This window comes from Miscanthus floridulus, chromosome 11 (assembly GCF_019320115.1).
Source record: "Miscanthus floridulus cultivar M001 chromosome 11, ASM1932011v1, whole genome shotgun sequence".
Lineage (NCBI taxonomy): Eukaryota > Viridiplantae > Streptophyta > Magnoliopsida > Poales > Poaceae > Miscanthus > Miscanthus floridulus.
The window spans coordinates 97154416-97173293 of NC_089590.1; positions in this window are offsets into that span (position 1 = coordinate 97154416).

Sequence of the window (18878 nt, forward strand, 5' to 3'; positions counted from 1 at the left end):
AAGTGGAAAATCTAATTTTCAAAAGTTCAGGAAGGTGTTTTGCCCAGTTTTGAAGTTTAGGGAGAAAAAACGGACTTTCACGAAAGTTAAGGAGATAATGTGGACTTTCTCCATGTAATTTTATTTTGTTGTGGGGGTCCTTTGCAAGGGGCTGGATGTAATATCTCTCCATTTTTAATAAAATCCAGCCTGTTTTCTCAAAAAAAGGTCTACGGGGGGATTCTTAAACCTGACCGTGCCCCATCCAATTTTAGGTCCCTGAACCCGTAAACCCGTATGAGAAAACCACCCCCGCCTCCGCTGAGTCCAAAACCCGCAAGGACACTGTCGACAGAATATCATCGACAGTCCTTCGAGGGGTATCCCACGAAGGTAGATTGATCGATAGGGAGCGTGAGATCAAGAACAAGAAGGCAACAGAGACACATGAGTTAGACAGGTTCAGGCCGTCAATATGACGTAATACCCTACTCCTGTGGCCTGTTGGTTTATATTAGGTATCGTATGATATTACGTGTGTTTGAAGGGGGTCCCTGCCCACCTTATATAGTCCAGGGGAGCAGGGTTACAAGTCGGTTAGATCTGAGAGAGAACCGGAAAGTAATAACTGATTACAAGAATCTTGGGATCATACATATCCTAACAGATCTCGTAGTATCTTCAGGATATCTTTCAGATGTCTTGTGGAAGGCGTCGACCAGGATCGTGCCCCGCAAGGCTTCGTCTTGTGGGCTAGGCCACCCCTTGAGGGCGCAGCCCATGTAGTCTGCCATGGGTATCCTGAAGTCGTACCCCCCATAGCTAGTCCCCGAACACCTTGTACCCATTGAACAACGTCATCTTATGTTTGTCCGAGCAGGTGCGAACAAAGCCATGCAACCAAACTCACGGTCCGACCACCATGACGAGTTGCTGAGCAGTAGCGAGCAACTGCGAGCAGCGAGGACCATAGCCGAGCAGTAAGATCTAAGCAAGGCTTGCCATAAGGGTGTAAGGAGCTCAAGTTTAGAATTGAAAATTTCCTCGTAGTGGACCAAGTGTGCCCACTTAGAGTCCAACCATGAGAGAAGGAGTCAATCTTCCTCGAGAGACATGTAGTCTTCGAGAAAAAATCCTGCACATTCACCACGAGGTGAAGTGTGCCCACTTAGTCCCCGAGCTGACAGTAGATGACGTAGTCATATGGTGCTAGGGTCAGAAAGTAGAATAATAGTAGAAGACCAGCTGAGCAGGCAGCCAGTCCCCGGGCGTGACCCCAAAAAGAGATAAAGCACATTCACCGCAAGGTGAAGTGTGCCCACTTAGTCCTCGAGCCTGACAGTAGGTGACACAGTCACGTGGTGCCAGAGTCAGAAACAGAGAAATAGTTAAAGACCAGCTGAGCAGGCAGCCAGTCCCCAAGCTGCAAGCAGAGATATCGGAGAAATCAAACCGTAGAGAAAAAACTGAAGTAATGGCTATACAGTGACGGTTACTGAGCCTTAATAAATGGCGAAGAAGTCAGCGATTATTTGGCGAGTAGCAACTGATGGCGGCGATAAATGGGCGACATGGGCTGCTGTTGCGCAGAAGCCCAGGTTACGGCCCACCTTGCTGTTGCGGAGGATTTGGAGAGGCACAAATCGCAGAAATGGTTTCCCAAAAACCCTTAACTACGAAGAGGTGGGGAAAGTGCTTTATAACTGTGTCGTCGCATCCCAAGTTTCTACCTTTGCTACTTTGTCATTTCATCTTCCTTCGCAGTCCTCCCATTTCTAGTTTCACATTCACACTTGTAGCCGCCGCCAAACCCTAATCGGGTCTGAGAGATGGCGCCGAAGAAGGGAGCGGCCAAATCGAAGAAAACAAGCCCTAAGAAGGCGAGCACCGGTGCCCGACATGACGAAGAGTGGGTGCCATCGCAAACGGGAGAGGCAGAGCTGAAGAGACTGGTGGAAGCTGACGTTCTCCCTGACCGTACCACCGCCGGATGGCGGCCGACCCTCGGTGAGTCCTTTCCGACGCCTCATACTGACGAAGTAGTGGTATTCGAGGATTATTTCTAGCGTGGGTTGGGATTCCCTATTCATCCATTCCTAAGGGATCTATTGGAGCTCTGGGCGGTTAGTCTGTGCAACCTCCATCCCAACACCATTCTTCACATCTCAATCTTCATCCATTTCTGTGAGGCATATCTCAGAATCCTACCCCACTTCAACCTCTTTCGTCACCTGTTCTGGCTGAAGAAGAGAGGCGGCCCTAGTTCCAAAGTGGTTGGTAGGGTGTACCTCTAGTTGCGCGATGGGATGGCAGGCAAGTACCTTACTATGCCGCTGAACACGTCACTGAAGGGGTGGAACGCCAAGTGGTTCTATATGAGACAAAGCCACCCAGCAATCCGCTGCGACGCCGACCACATCTCAGAGAACCAGAGGAGTTGGTCAGAGACGCCGAGCAGCGATGATATGGAGCAAGTGAAGGAACTCCTCGGCTTAATAAAGGGCGTAAGGACCAATGGCGGATTGGTAGCAGCAAGTTTCATAGTGCGCCGCATTCAGCCCTGTAAGGAGAGAGCGCACCCAGGCTTCGAGTTCAAAGGGGAGATCGATGGTACCCGAGAGAGGCCAGAGATACTATCGAGGAACGTTGTTGAAGAACGGACTGTAGAGCTGTTCGCTCCGCTTGCCTCATTCAGCTTGTCAGGGTATACAAAGCCCTTCAACTGCAAAAATCTGCCTCCTCAGGTAAATATCGTAGCTGTGTATTTTTGAGAAGCTTTTTTCTTTTGTCATTGCCGAGCAGTATACTGATTCACTCATGCGAAGATGCACTCGCAGGATAGGGCTATGTACTTCTTAGGCGTGCCGAGAGGCGATTGGCCGCCAACAGTGGATGCACGACCACCAGCTCAACCTGAAGAAAGTTCTATCGGCGTTTCTTCGGAGTCTAGGGGTATGGATGTTGGTTGGACGGAGAGTCCTCCCCTGGTGTCGGAGAAAACCTAGAGAAAGAGGGCAGCGGCAGACGAGCCGGCTCGGAAGAAGAGAAAGACGGCGACTGCTGCTCCCCGCAAACCAGGCGACATCTTGCTTGACAATGATTAGACCAATCGAACATGAAGGACCGCGATGTTCGATTGGTCTGACGACGACAAAGTTCTGACGGCTCCTCCACCGAGCACAAAGGAGCCTCCACAAAGCACACGCTCGGGGAATCAATTAGGGGAAGGCGGAGAAGTCCCTAAACCATAGACGAGGGGAGTCCCCGAGCAATGGGCGAGGGAAGTTCCCGCACAGCAGATGACGGGAGTCCCTACGGGGCAGGCGACGGAAGTCCCCGAGCAACAGGCGGAGGCGAACCCAGAGCAGCAGGTGGAGAGGGCCCAGGAGCGGCAGACAGAAAAGAGGTCGACCGAGGAGGAGCCAAGACCTCCCCCGCAGAGCATGGGAGTCGACCTGACAGCTGCGCCTGGGGGCTCGGGTAGGCACCACTAGTTCAAGAAATTGAACTGGCAGACCAAGCCGTAAGTATCTTTATATTAAAGTTACTTTGCTGTAGTTTCTTAACTTTTTGTGGTGACTGACGAACTGTTTTGATGCAGTGCAAGGCGCACGATGGATCCAATCCCCGCCCTGTCCAGACTGAGCATCAGCCGAAGGCTGGCCCCGGGACGAGGAGATGCCGGTGGACCCCATCCCGGAGTCCCCAGGTGCTCGACAGCACGCGGGGGAGCCGATCGCTGTCGTTAACGGACTTGGCGGTGGCGAACAGTTATCGTCAACGGCGAACGAGTCAGCGATAGCCCCCTCAGCAACGGCGGGCACCACCGGGTCCTCGGGAGTAGAAGCTGCAGTAACCGGCATCGCGCCGGGATGTGGAGCGGAAAAATCTTGCGACGCCGAAGGACCAGACAGCACCCCCCAAGGCGTTAGAGGGCATGGTCGGACCCGCCATCCGACCACCGAGCCCCCAGGTAGTGCCTCCAGCTACAGCAGAAGATGACGAGGTGGAGGAGATCGAGCGTGAAGAACCTCAAGCTCAAGCTGTCCGAATCCTCCAAAAGTGCGGCGACAATATAGTAATTGTCGAAGAGGAGGACACCACCAGGGAGTTCAGGAGACTGGAGACCTCCCTTACCGGGGTGATGAAGCAGATCAAGGTTAGTACTGCGTCTGGAGTGCTCATCTTTGACGTTAAGAATTGGATTTCGACGTTGTCATTGTGCATGCGCAGGAGATAACTCGGATTACCGAGTAGCGCCGCCAGATGATAAAGCCAATGGAGCCCTTTGCTGAGGAGAACAAAAAAACTCAAAGAGGCGATGAACCTTTCAGAGAGAAATATCCAGAGGGCCCAACGCGAACAAGACCTTGCAGAGTCCAACGCGCGGGACCTAGAATACCAGAAGGGGGTCCTGACCGAAAAACTGGTGCCTGTGTCCGAGCAGGTGCGGGGATGATCAGAGCAGAATCGATCTGCACCGGCTCAAGGAGCTCTCCGACTCTGTCAGCGTTGATGGTTCATGAGATCGATCCGACCGTGAAGATCTGGCCGGACTGCCGGAGGGACGAAGAGCCTGCGGAAAAAGCCATCTTGTTCGACAAGGAAACAACATGTCGTCCCCTACCTGGCGCACCAACTGTCGACAGAATATCGTCGGCAGTCCTCCGAGGGGTATCCCACGAAGGTAGATTGATCGACAGGGAGCGTGAGATCAAGAACAAGAAGGCAACAGAGACACACGAGTTAGACAGGTTCAGGCCGTCAATATGACGTAATACCCTACTCATGTAGCCTGTTGGTTTGTATTAGCTATCGTATGATATTGCGTGTGTTTGGAGGGGGTCCCTGCCCGCCTTATATAGCCCGGGGAGTAGGATTACAAGTCGGTTAGATCTGAGAGATAACCGAAAAGTAATAACTGATTATAGGAATCTTGGGATCATACATATTCTAACAGATCTCGTAGTATCTTCAGGATATCTTCCAGATATCTTGCTGAAGGCGCCGACCAGGATCGTGTCCCGCAAGGCTTCGTCTTGTGGGCTGGGCCACCCCTGAGGACGCAGTCCATGCAGTCTGTCGTGGATATCCGGGGTCGTACGACACACCCCAAACCTGACCCGATGTCATCCTTAGAGTTACCAGTACTTGTGTGACTACACTAGTACTCCCGTCTCTACCAAAATCCATCGTAGGCTGTGTACTGGAAGTCTTGGAAAGACGTTCATAAACTCTCCTCCATTGCTATAGAATCCTATGAACTGTGCATATCTATGTGACACAAATGTTTGGTACAGAGTCAATCTCCAGGCCCGTCGATGGCCAGGAGCGGGGTGAGCGACCGCTCAGGGCCCCAAAAATGGAGGGCCCCCAAAGTCTACAACGAAGGCCCATAGCAGTTCAGATTTCTAAGATTTAGCACATGATGTCCTCTAATTTCTATTCAGCGGCCGGCCTGGGGCAACTGAAACGCTCAGCGATTGCTTTGACATGAAAATACCCCGTATGTGCCGGCGCGCCGCTGCTATCTCAACTTGTCCTCGTGATTCTGCCGCCGCCTCAAAGGACAACCAACACATTTTATATAGAGAACTGAGCGGTAGCTCAGATGGCAAGGATCGCTGGTGTGCGTCCTGCCCGCCGCTGGTCCACGGGAACAGTAGTTTCCTAAATAATTTCAGTTGTCTCTCGCGCAGATGTGTCACAATGGTCAAGTGACGTGTACCGCCACATTTGGAGTCTGGTGCTCTTTGAGGATCTCTCAGCTGCGTTCCTTGTCTAGGTATAGTTATAGGTTTGTTCGTATACCGTGTGTGTGGTGGTGTTGTGTGTGGTGGTTTGTGTCTGTATCCGAACAGGCAAAAAAAAAACACATTTTATATATTTTTTAGGGCCTCCATTTGCATTTCGCTCGCGGGCCTCAAATTCCTGGAGATGGCCCTGTCAATCTCCCACGTGCAGCTCTACAAAAAATCACCGTAGTTTGATTTCAACCATGAACATAATAATATCCGTAGATGGTATATGACTGCATGGCCCAAACAAGTATCTAGTCATATATATATATATATACAAACATGAGTGATTATACTAAATTTGCAGTGATAAGATTATATATATGCACACACATGAGTGATTGTACTAAATTTACAGTGATGAATTTGCTTTAGCATGTTATTTTGTTAAGAGAGAAGAATGTAGAGCAAGGGCGCGTGCGCAGGCGGGCAACAGCGCGGGGCCAGGCGGGCAGCGCAGCAAAGTCAGCGAGGTGCGTGTGCAGCGTGGCAGCACGGCAACGGTGCGCCTGAGCGTGGTGACCAGGGCCAGGGACAGGCTGGGTCGAGGCAGTGGCTGGTCCCTCTCCCTCCCTTGGACTCATATGTCGTCGCGTTCCTCTTAGATACGGTTCGCGTGACTATAAGGAAGTTTCATCTCGGGTAAAAGAGCTACAAACTTTGTTTAGGTGCCATGGTGAAACGGTGAATGGATGTGGAGATATGGGAGCTCAAATGTGGGTATGTCTGGGCATTTTGCCGAACAGGTGACAGGGGTGCATGTGGCTGCATTGGGGCGAGCTTTTTGGCATTTTTCTGTTTGGAACGAGCCCGTGCTTCCTTAGACAGAGTTGTTGGTCTCTCCTCACCCTATAATTTCCATTCAAGAGTCATACATTTTAGAGCAACCATTTAGGAGGTAATCATGGTCGAAGTTGGACTCGTCAGCATATTCAACGGACTTGGAAAATTCTAAGTCCCTCGCTGAACTTGTATTCTTATTCAATCTTTGGAGCTCAATATAAACCATTGAATCATAATTTATTCACCCAAGCTTTGCACCACAGCAAAGTTCATAACTTATACTACAACTTTTATATTGACACATTTTGAAGTGTTCAATAAAATTATTATTTAAACCACTCATTAATAAGAGCCTATTAAGTAATTAATGGCAATTGTAGTGTTTAGCACCTTTGGTCGTTTTCTTTAAAGTAGTTGTATATAAAACCTTCAGGAAAGTTGTTTAGTAACTTAATTAGAGTTCATGGTCACATAGGTGACTTTTGGTTATATGCAAAACATAAAGTTATTTCATAATCATGTTTTAAAAGCTTTTAAATGCATTATCATTTCATGTGTCTCCTTTTATTCTTTTTCTTTCGTTTATGTTCTTACTAGTGATGAATAAAGTTCATAAATCCCGTGTTCGATAAATTTGGATTATTTTCATATCTTGATCATTAATAATATTTAATTACCTTTTTACCACAAATCAAGTTTGCCATTTATTAAAAGGGTTTGACCTCTTTATTGTTATCATGGCATGCATTGCATTTTTATCTTTAGTTATAATTAACTTAGCCATATGTTTAGTTAGGTCCACATGCTACATGTTCTATTTAATAATTTGTTTTTGGTTTCACCGTATTTTTGAGTTCTTGTGTACACTAATCTTGCTCTAATTTATTATTAATAAGTTAATAGTTGCATGTTTAGTGCTAAAGGCCTTATATAACATCTGGGGTGTTACAACCCTACCCCTTAAAAAGAATCTCGTCCTGAGATTCAGTACGAAAGACTTCTAAGGGTGTGGAGTGTGATGTATGCACTCATAAGGAGGATGACACCTGAATGATCATATCTTCTAATGCACATATTGCCAATTGGACTGACCTGGAGAAAAAATTTCATATATATTTCTATACTGGGACAGGAGAAAGGAAAATCACAGATTTGACGACCATAAGGCAAATAACTAATGAATCGGGTGCTGAGTTTCTTCAGAGGTTCCGAGAAATAAGAAATTTGTGCTTTTCATTAAATCTGACTGATGATCAGCTAGCTGCTTTGTCTGTTCAAGTAATGTTGCCAACATGGAGAGAAAAACTGCTTGGGCAAGAGTTTGACAATTTAGGTCAGTTGGCTCAACAGGTGGCAGCACTTAATAGCCAAATCCAGAATATGCGCAGAGATACCCGATTCCAGAAGAATGCCACAATTGCTAAAGCTTATAATCCATATTTAGTTGATGATGATGAGGATGATGAAGAAGAGGAGATTGCTGCAGCTGAATGGAATTGGGGTAAGAAAATAGTGATGGTTCCAAATCCTTAGATAAAAGAGTTGAAGAAAGTTATGATTTTGACGTCACAAAATTAGACAAGCTCTTTGATTTCTTGCTTGAGAAAGGACAGATCAAATTGTCCTGCCAATCATGTTATATTACCTCCTGATCAGTTGAAGAATAAAAAGTTCTGTAAATTTTATAACACTACTTCTCATTCTACTAATGAGTGTAGAATTTTCCGGCAACATATACAGAGGGCTATTCTGCAAGGGAAGCTTAAATTTGATACACCTCGAAAGATGAAAGTTGATGATAATCCTTTCCTAAAAAATCATAATATGGTTGATGCTAAGTTGCTCAAAGGGAAGACTAAAGTTCTAACATCAACCAGGGCAAAAGAAACTAGAACAATTGAACCAGAGATGCAAATATCGGCTGATGAATATAGAGGAATTAAAAGGCGTCATGACCAACAGAAGAGCCGATATGAGCAAGGAGAGGTGTCAAGAAATATGGCGATGAGGCCGCGTGTTACATCTCAAATTTTGTTGAATAATGACAACGACAGAAAGAAAAGGATTATCAGCGTTGGTTAGAAGAGAAAGAATATTAGCGTCAACAAGAAGAGGAGATGTATGAAAGAGAACAAGCTGAATCACATTGGAATTGTCATTTTTCAGACATTGTTGGAATGAAGGTTTGAAATTGCCTACTAGAAATATTTGCCCAGAGTGCAGTGAACAATATTGGAAGTTTAGGCAATCTCAAGCCAACCACTGGTCTATCCATGCTCGAATTGAGTATCATCATGATAATATGAATCGGCATTTAAAAAATAGAAGTGTTCATGATCGGCTTGGGAAGCGAGTTGTTGATCAAAATTAGGCTAATTATAAAGAAGAAGGTGATAAGGAAGAGTATGTTTGGCAGGAAGGGCAATGGTGTCCAAAAGGTTTAATAAGAAGTCAGAAAAAGAAGGGTACAACGCCTAAGGAATAGAGAGCTAGGACATGCTCAGAAGTCTAGTAAACCTCAAGTATGGCGTGCTAAATAAACAGCCGATAAGGGTCAACCATTGGCTAATATTCAAATGATTTTTCTTTTGCCGTCAGAATTTAGAGCTCCAGCAGATCAAGAAGTCTATTCAGATTTTGATGAAATAGGAATATGAGGAGATGGTTGCCAAATTGACAGTGATACAACAAGCTATATTTGATAAGCCAGTCAAGCATCAACACTTGAAGGCTTTATATGTGAAAGGTTTTATTGATGGAAAGCCAATGAGCAAATTGTTATTGGATGGAGGTGCTTTTGTTAATCTTATGCCTTATACTACTTTTCGTAAGCTTGGTAAGAGACCAGGAGATTTGATTGAGACTAATATGATACTTAAGGATTTTGGAGGTAATGCATCCAAGACCAGGGGGACAATAAATGTTGAATTGACAATTAGATGTAAGACTTTGATCACTACATTCTTCGTCATTGATGGAAAGGGTTCATACAGTTTACTCCTAGGTCGTGATTGGATTCATGTAAATTATTTTGTACCATCGACTATGCATCAATGTGTAACACCTCTGGTGTTACGATCTTATTTAGCACCGAGATTTAGGCCTAAGAAAAATTTCCGAAACAAGTTTCTCGGATTTTTTATTTAAAACATACTTGAAGTGATAAGTGAATCCTGTGTGACTCACTTTTGTGGACTCAAATAAACGTCCAAGTTAAATTATTCAATGCGTAAAGATATTTAGGAATGTCTGACAATAATTCTAGCAAATAAGTAGCGAATGATTTGAAAAACAATTTTTATAAAACCAAATAAAATATAGCTTGTATTTCATACTTAGATAAAAGTTTGAAGTGCAAGTTTAGTAGATAAAAATGCAACTTTTGTTTCGGGTAAGTAAAAGTTGCCCAATAGTATATTTGATAGCTCAGAAATCGAATCCAAGATTTAAACTAGACCTTTCGTGAATCGGCAGGAAGTTGAAATTATAGTTAGGATGCTATTTTGATGATTTATATTAAGCAAAATAGTTAAAGGGTGCATAAGTGTTTTACCCCTATGGGTTAGTATGAGGTACGGACTAATGCGTGAGATGCTCATTGGCTAAAAGTAATGATGTTAGACATTTTAAAATTGTAGCAACGAGTGTTCTCGGAGGTTAAGTCCCAATTGAACCCTTTTCGTTTCTAAGTCAGAAAAGAGTGTTAGACAATGCTATTTTAGCATTTGAATTCTAACAAAATTTCCTAAATCCTAGTTTCATGTTTTGGTATGGTTTGTTGCATCAAAGTGTGTACTTGAGCATGGTGTCGGTGGTAGTTGTGCTTGGATGTCCCGTGGTCCTCTTAAAAATTGTTCAAAGTTCATTGAAACGTGTTGTAGATATGTCGTTGGCGCTCTGTTCGTGAACTGTCGTTTCAGTGTGACAAACCTATCTTGACGTCGCTCTAACTTCATCTCTGATTATCCTCTGGTCATAAGAATTTCTTCACTAGCTAGCTGTTAGTGTCGACTTGAGTTCGTAAAACCGATTGAGCCTTCGTCGCATTAGTAAGTTGTTTTCGGTTCGCTTTAAAAAGGGTGCATGATGTCGTTCTAGACTCTCGGTCTGAGCCCGTGGTCACCACGCTAGCACTGCTGCCGCTGCCTAGCCACTCCTGGCCGTGGCCACTGCTTCGCTGGCCGATCTCGCTGGCTACTAGGCCACTCTTCGGGCTTGGGGTGGCCTGGGTGGCCTCCACTGAGCCACTACGCTTATGGGTTGTCATGGTGCAGGCCATCACGAGCGTAACAGTGGTCCAAACTGTTGCCGCGTAGTTGTCCGAAGCGACGTGGTGCCTGTCTGACCGCTCGAACCACCTACCTAGCCAAGAACCTAGATATCACAGACGTCTGCCGCATCACAACACCGCGCCAGCTGTGTGCGCATGACCTCACGCAGACAAGTCTTAATGGCTCTATCTGGCCAGTGGGCAACGGCGTGGTAGCGGCAGTGCACCATCCCCTCTTAAATCCCTAGCTCGAGATCCTAGTCCAATCCGTCGTGCCATAGGGTAGTACAAGCAGTTAATTAGGAATCCCCTCCTCCTCAAGCTAGCTCGAGCAATATCGACTGGGAATTAGGCATCGTTGGACTGATAGAGCAGAAGGTAGGACTTGTAAGTGCAGTCACAGTTCAATTGCTCGTGGCTCTAAGCTCACCTTGACTCCCTCCATCTGGTGCTCATGTTGTTTGGGCCAGGGTGCTCATCGTCGGTGTAGTGACGCGACGGTGCCGTGCTGGGAACACCGCCGACCCCACTGTGTGCACGTGGCTAGGCCACCTTGGCCCTCTTCCACCTCAACTACCACCGCAGCATGAATTCTGGTGAGCTACTGGTGCTTACCCGCTATCTCTACCACCCCGATAGTGTCATCGGTCGTGGAGACAAACGTGCTGCCGCTGCAGTTAGCCACGCGCCGCTACTGCTCGCGTCTGTGTGTCGCCGAGTCCTTAACCACTGCCTACCCCTACAGGTTCAGTCGTAGAGAGTGATCAGCCCTTTTGGCCTATCATTGCGGGTCTTGGTTGCTTGGCGTAACCACCGTTGCCATTGGTGAGCTGTGCCGTCGCGAGCGGGTGCACCGGGGACCGTCACGTGGTGAAGATGGGATAGTTCGGGGGCTTAGCTGCTAAGCGCGTCTCTTGCAGAGTAGTGTGTAAGTGCTCTGTGTAATAACTAAAGTGCACAGGATAGTGTATATATATATCCTTATCCTACGAGTCTTACTAGTATGATAGGATAGTGTAGATTGCTATGCTACAGGGCTCCGGTAGAAGTCGAGTGATTGTCCTATCACTCACGAGAGATAGAAAAGATATTATTGTTGTTACTATATTACTATCACATGGAATATATATATATGATAATTAGAGACCGGGTGGAATGGTATTTTGGATCTAGACTTGGTTAAACATTTGAGCAAGGCTCGGATTGTACTTATTCCGCCTGTGTCGGTTAAGGACCGGCCGTTGCATTGGATTCTAGTCAAGTCATAGACTTATTATCCTGAGCACATACTTATTTATAGGAGCAAGGAAGGCTCGTTGCTCTCTTGTTATGGGTTCTGGCTCTTTCCAGGACCGACTGATTAGAGGTGGGGATGGTAGAGGCCTAAGCACCACACTAAGTCTAGGACTCAGGTGTGGGGGCTTGGAGTCCAAGTTTAGGACAGGGACCTAAACCCCATGATAGGAGAGTGGTGGGTTGGTCCTGCTTGTGCCTAGGGTACAAGTGGGGTGTGTGTTTTAGGGTACCCAGCTGGGCACATTGATTCGCGAATCACCGGGTAATTCGGTACGACATATCTACAATCTGGCACCGTAGTAAGAACTAGAAGATGAAAGATGGTAAAATGATCCTAATTGCTTACCACCTGCTTAAAAGTAGCACAGGTGCTTACATAGAATGGTTAATTAATGAGCTAATGATGACTGCTAATAAAATTGAATATAAGGACATACGTTTAGTAATGCTTCCTACAGATGCAATAACCCATGAGCCAGATAGCATTGCATATCCTTAGAGTCTTTTCTTTCCTCCTAACGGGTAAACCTTGCAGAGTATAGTTGAGTACTCAGAGTTTGTTCTACCATGTTGTAGGTGACAGGAACACATGGAGCTAACACTTGTGTGTGGAAACCTCCTGGTGGGCTCAACGAGGATTTCCTTAATGTTGCGGACATAGAGTTTATTTGAAATTTCCACCCAAAATGTTTTACAATGGAAAAACTTATAACATGTTATAATGTATATAATGGATCATCATGTTAATGTTTGACTTGTCATTAAATGATTTTATTTCTGCTGAAACTCTGATAACATGGTTATATTCCATTGTTATAAACAATAAATATTATACTCTGATGTTACATGGAAAGTGATATAAGAAATGGCTAAAATGTTGTAAGTTTTATTCTCCTATTTATGATCCTATTGAAAAATGTGGATTTTCAGGTTCTCCCATGGGGTGTGCTCGATGGAACTAGCGTAATTTAGTGTCCCCCTTGAGTACTGAGTGTCTAATGGAAGTCAAGTACTCCTAGATGGCATTAGATTAGGCGGTTCTATTACACAATGCTTGATTCAGTGGCATGGAGATGATGTTAAACTGGTTAATGCTGATGATTCTGTGAGTATAGCAACAGCTAACCCAATGTATTGGGAACTAGAAGATTTTGAGTGTTTTCTAGCAAGCGATGGGAAGGAGGCTTCAATAAGATCAATGATGAAAGCCAACAGCCGATCCAAGCAGTCAGGCTCTGAGAGTTTGTTTTAATGAATAATCCAATAGATGGTACAGATGGTAAACTAGGACATGGCTTTATGTCGGCCGATGAATTAGAGGAGATAGATATTGGTCCTAGAGATAGGACCTAGGCTGATGTATGTAAGTGCTAAGTTGGATCCTAAGTATAAGCGAGAGTTGATAGATTTATTAAAGGAATTTAAAGATTGTTTTACTTGAGAATATTATAAGATGACTGGTTTAGATCGATTAATTATTGAACATCGGTTGCCAATCAAACCTGGATATCAGCCATTTAAACAAGCTTCGAGGAGATTTAACCCAAATGTTCTTGATGATATCAAAAAAGAGACTGAAAGATTACTAGAAGCAAAATTTATCCGACTGTGCTGTTATGCAGAGTGGATATCGAGTGTTGTTCATGTGTATAAGAAAAATAGGAAGTTAAAAGTTTGCATCGATTTTAGAGATCTGAACAAGGCTACACCCATAGATGTTTACCCGATGCCAATAGCCGATATGTTGATAGATGCAGCAGCTAGGTACAAGGTTATTAGTTTTATAGATGACAATGCAGAATATAATCAAATTTTTGTGGTTGAGGAAAACATAGCAAAAACAACTTTTAGGTGCCCTGGCGCAATTGGCTTATTTGAATGGGTTGTGATGACCTTTGGTTTGAAGAATGCTGGTGCAACTTATCAGAGGGCAATGAATTATATTTTTCATAAGTTGATCGACAGGATTGTTGAAATCTACATTGATGGTGTGGGGGTGAAATCCAAAGGGTACAAAGAACATCTAGCTGATTTGTGAGAGACTTTGGAGTGCACAAGAAAATATGGTTTAAAGATAAATCCTAATGAGTGTGCCTTTGGAGTATCAGCTGCACAATTTTTGGGTTTTATGGTCCACGAGAGAGGAATTGAAATTGGTCAAAAAAGTATAAAAGCAATTGATGAGGCAGTTCCCCCAACTACTAAAATAGAGTTACAATCTTTGTTTGGTAAGATTAATTTTATCAGAAGGTTTATTTCAAATATGTCAGAAAGGGTTCTGCCATTTTCTCCTTTGTTGAAGTTGAAAAATGATCAAGAATTTAAATGGGGTGACGTACAACAAAAAACGTTTGAGAAAATAAAAGAATATATGAAGTGTCCACCTATGCCAATCCCTCATCAGCAAGGTAAACCTTTTAAGTTGTATGTGTTGGCCGATAGCCAAACAATTGGATCGGTCTTAATGCAAGAGTTTGAAGAAAAAGAACGAGTTGTTTTCTATTTGAGTAGAAGGCTTTTGGATCCAGAAACAAGATATTCTACTATTGAAAAGTTATGCTTATGCTTATATTTCTCTTGCACTAAGTTGCAACATTACCTGTTATCGGCGAGCGTATATGTCGGGTTCATAAACCCGGGGTCCCTCGGGGACTGGCTTCCACGCCAAGGCTCAACCCAAGAGTCCAAAAAACAACAAGGCAAAGGGACGGCCCAGCATCCGACCGGAAGGTCTAGCCTAAGAAGAGCGACACCCGCTCGTCAACTTCTTCGGCCCACCTATCTGACCGGAGCACTCGCTCTAGGCTCCAGTCACCTTCAAATGGCCTCTATGATCGGAAGGCCTGCCCCGAGCCCTACTTCCGACTCCGACCCCGTGTCTCTCTGATCAGGGTACGTAAGAACACTGGTTCCTACTCCGACCCCGCGTCTTCGATCGAGGACCCCATAGGAAGCCTGTTTACCGCTCTTCTCTGACTGGCGCGGCTAGGGCCGACTGGGGCCATCCGACCGGGGACGCCCGCTCGGAAGGAACCAGGGGCAAACGGAGAAAGCAGTACACAAAGTCAAACCATGATACTGGGACCATACCCTGTACGCCTACAGGAGCAGTGCTTCACAATCACCCTGACATAAGCAGTATTATAGGCACCGACATTTGTGTCTACAGTATTATAGGCGCCATTGAGCTCCCATACGGCAAAAAGCCTCCCATGCCTCTAGGCATCAATAGTGGGTGCCAGGGTTCACCATACTTGGTACTCGTGGTAAGGGTTCCTCACATAACAATAGTATTTTCAGATACCGACAACCACCCTTCCTGAAAAAGCCAACGCAACCTTCCATGTGCACCTGACATTCTACAGTGACATCAGCAGTATTGTGGGCGCCTACCATAATCGCTACCCTCATTGGCATGGGCAACAAGGCATAGAAACATCTGTACTCTCTCCCTCTCACCTGTAAAGCCATCCCCTTTATCTATAAAAGGGGATGCGCTCCCTCCAACGAAGACAGGTCGACTTCTTCAAGTTCAGACTCACTAGATCGATAGCTCACAACCCCTCAAGCGCACGCTTGGACTTCTAGCTCATAGCGGAGTTTCGATTGCCCTCAGCCCTTCCGGTCGAACCCAACCGGGCCTCTTGAACACCCCTCCTTTCTCCTTCCCGTTTGTAACCCCACTATAGACTTCGAGCACCTAGGCTCAGGAATAAAGTCACCGACCGACCCAAACTGGACGTAGGGCACGTTGCCTGGACCAGTATAAATCATGTGTCATTGAGTGCTAGGCCACCTCCGATCACAACGTACAGCAAAACTACAAATATTTACTAGTTGGTCACTTTCTATACCGATAGTTGGCACCGTCCATGGGGAAGACGCTATATGTTCAACACTTTTTGGTCATCGGATGGCCCATTTCTTCACCACCCCCGCCGTGATAGGCTCGGGTGATATGATTCGCTTCGGCTCGTTGGAGTTTCCCGCACTCTCGCCCTGTCGGGATGTGGGTTCCACCCATCTTCGAGCCATCCCAAGCCTTCCTCTTTCGGAAGCCTAGACTTTGTCGCCGACCGACTCGGCGTACTCCACCTCCGAGAGGAGGCCCGCGACCCTAGCACTCATCGGAGGGATGTCCTCCATCGACTCTGAGATGTGTGACTTCGACAGCACGGCACCTGCACTTCATTTCGAGCAAACTCTCTGCTCAAACCCCGTTGTAAGTAATATGCGTACTATTACTCGCTCTTTATTTACTATCTCTCACCAATCACCCGGAGGGAATGTACCAGCCCATGCCACAAACATCGTACAAACTGGTTCCCCTATGGCCTCGCATCCCCTGCGGACACATACGCTCGGGGGCTCCGAAGGATGCTAGCACCATCCCCCCTCACGTTCGAGTTCGTGGGAATGGCAGGCTGCATTCCTGCCGTTTCGCATGAACTCCCTGACAGTGAGGGCAAGAGCGACAGGTCTAGCATCGGTGACATGGTGCCTTGCCACTATCCATCCTAGGAGTGCGCTATGGTGGATGCTTCGGGACAACCGCCGATGGTTGCGGAGTCTACACGAACTCACACCCCTCCGGACCCGCGTATGGGGGCCCTCGCGTCTGTGCAAGCACACGCTGAGGAATTACAACGACGATGATAGAACCAGCCGCCGCCTGCACCAGCACCGTTAGTATAGCCCGTTGCGCCCCATGCGCATGGCCCGACGGGTGGCGCCCGGGGTCACGCTCGATAGGTCCAACATGACATCATGAATGAGGGGAACGATCTCCCTCAATTCGCCTAGGCTGGCCAGAACATCACCGCTGTGGCAATGCTTCTATGCGGCGATCCCGATCCCATCGACCCCTAGGAGCGGGCAGTCTACCAAAACCTCTGGGTTATAGTAGAAGCTACCGCTGTCCAACAGGCGGAAAGCTCCGCGGTGTGACTACAACTTGCGCCCTCTCTCCCCACCGGGGGACAAGGATGCACTAGACGGATCGCTCCGTTCACTCACTGCCATAGCCTTCAGGCCCCGCTCGGGGTGCGGCGGTCGCGCCACGATCCAACCTGGCGCCTGCTTCACGCCAACCGCCGGTACACGAGCGGTCCGATTTGCACCAGGACGCCCGTGGCATCATCGACAACCGGCGTTAGGCTCGACGCGATAACAACATCCACCGTATGGTAGCAGGCGACACAGACCCCGACCGAACCATCGAGGGAAGTGGTGAAATGCGCCCCAGGCACAGCCACCGCCCAGATGATCAGAGCCCTAGCCCTGAGGGCCCGGGGCCATGCGCCTTTAGCCAGCGTATCCAAAGAGCACCGTTCCCACAGCGTTTCCGACCGCCCACCAACATCACCAAATACACTGGGGAGACCAACCTAGGCATTTGGCTCAAAGACTTCTGGCTCGCCTGTCAGGTCGGAGGAGTGGATGATGACTATTTCATCATCCAATACCTTCTTTTTGCATGGGGAACATGTTCGGGCATGGCTCGAATTCCTTCTGCACGACAGCATCCGCAACTAGACAGACCTCAAGAGGTTCTTCGTCGGGAATTTCCAGGGGACGTATGTCCACCCAAGAAACTCCTAAGACCTCAAGAGCTGTCACCAGGAGCCCAACGAGTCCCTATGGGATTACATCCATAGGTCTCCCAACAATGCAACTCCCTCCCCGATGTCGTCGACGCAGACATCATCAACGCATTCCTCTTCAGGACGAACTGCGAGTCCCTGATCCATAAGCTTGGCTGCTTGAACCCCCATACCACCTATGACCTGCTCGATGTCGCCACCAACCATGCCTCCGACGAGAAGGCGGTCAGAGCGGTCTTCAGTGGAGGCCGGGACAAGCTCAAAGCCAAGCGCATGAACCCGGACGAAGGCCCCTCCACGCAGAGGGGCAAGAAAAACCAAAAAGGTCAACGTCGGTTGGGCAGCCCCGCGCCTGGTCGCCACGGCCGATCACGCGGCCAAGCAGCCCCAGCAGGGACTGCCTGACCACTTCAACAAGCTCATGGATGGTCTATGCCCCAACCATGCCTACCCTGTCAAACACCTCTACTGGGAGTGCGAGCTCCTCAAATGTTTCCTCTGATAGGCCGGTGGCTCAAAGGAGGGGGACAGCAAGGAGCCAGCAGCCAAGAGGGGGGCGCGACAGGCAAGGACGGAGATGGCTTCCCCGAACCCAAAGAGTGCATCATGATCTTCGGCGGGTCCGACGTCATCTGGACTAAATGCCAGCATAAGGTACGCTACAGGGAGGCATGCGCCGCTGAGACGGCTGTTCCCTCCTTCTTCAGCTGGTTAGAATCCCCAATCACTTTTGATCAGAGGGACCATCCCTCCTACGTCGCAAGGCCGGGACGCTATCCGCTCATCATCGACCCCATCGTCCGCAAAGAAGCGCCTCACCAAGGTGCTGATGGACGGGGGTAGCGGCCTCAACATCCTATACATCGATACCCTCGATGCCATGCGCATCCCCTGATCGGAGCTCCACCTGATGGGCTCCCCCTTCCACGGGGTAATCCCGAGAGCACAGGCATACCCGCTCAGACAGATCGATCTGCCCGTCACATTCGGCAGCCGGGCCAACTTCCGCTCGGAGGTCCTTACCTTCGAAGTGGTGGACTTTCTAGGGTCCTACCATGCCATCTTGGGGCGACCATGCTACACAAGATTCATGGCAATCCCTAACTACACCTACCTCAAGCTGAAGATGCTAGGACCAAACGGCGTCAT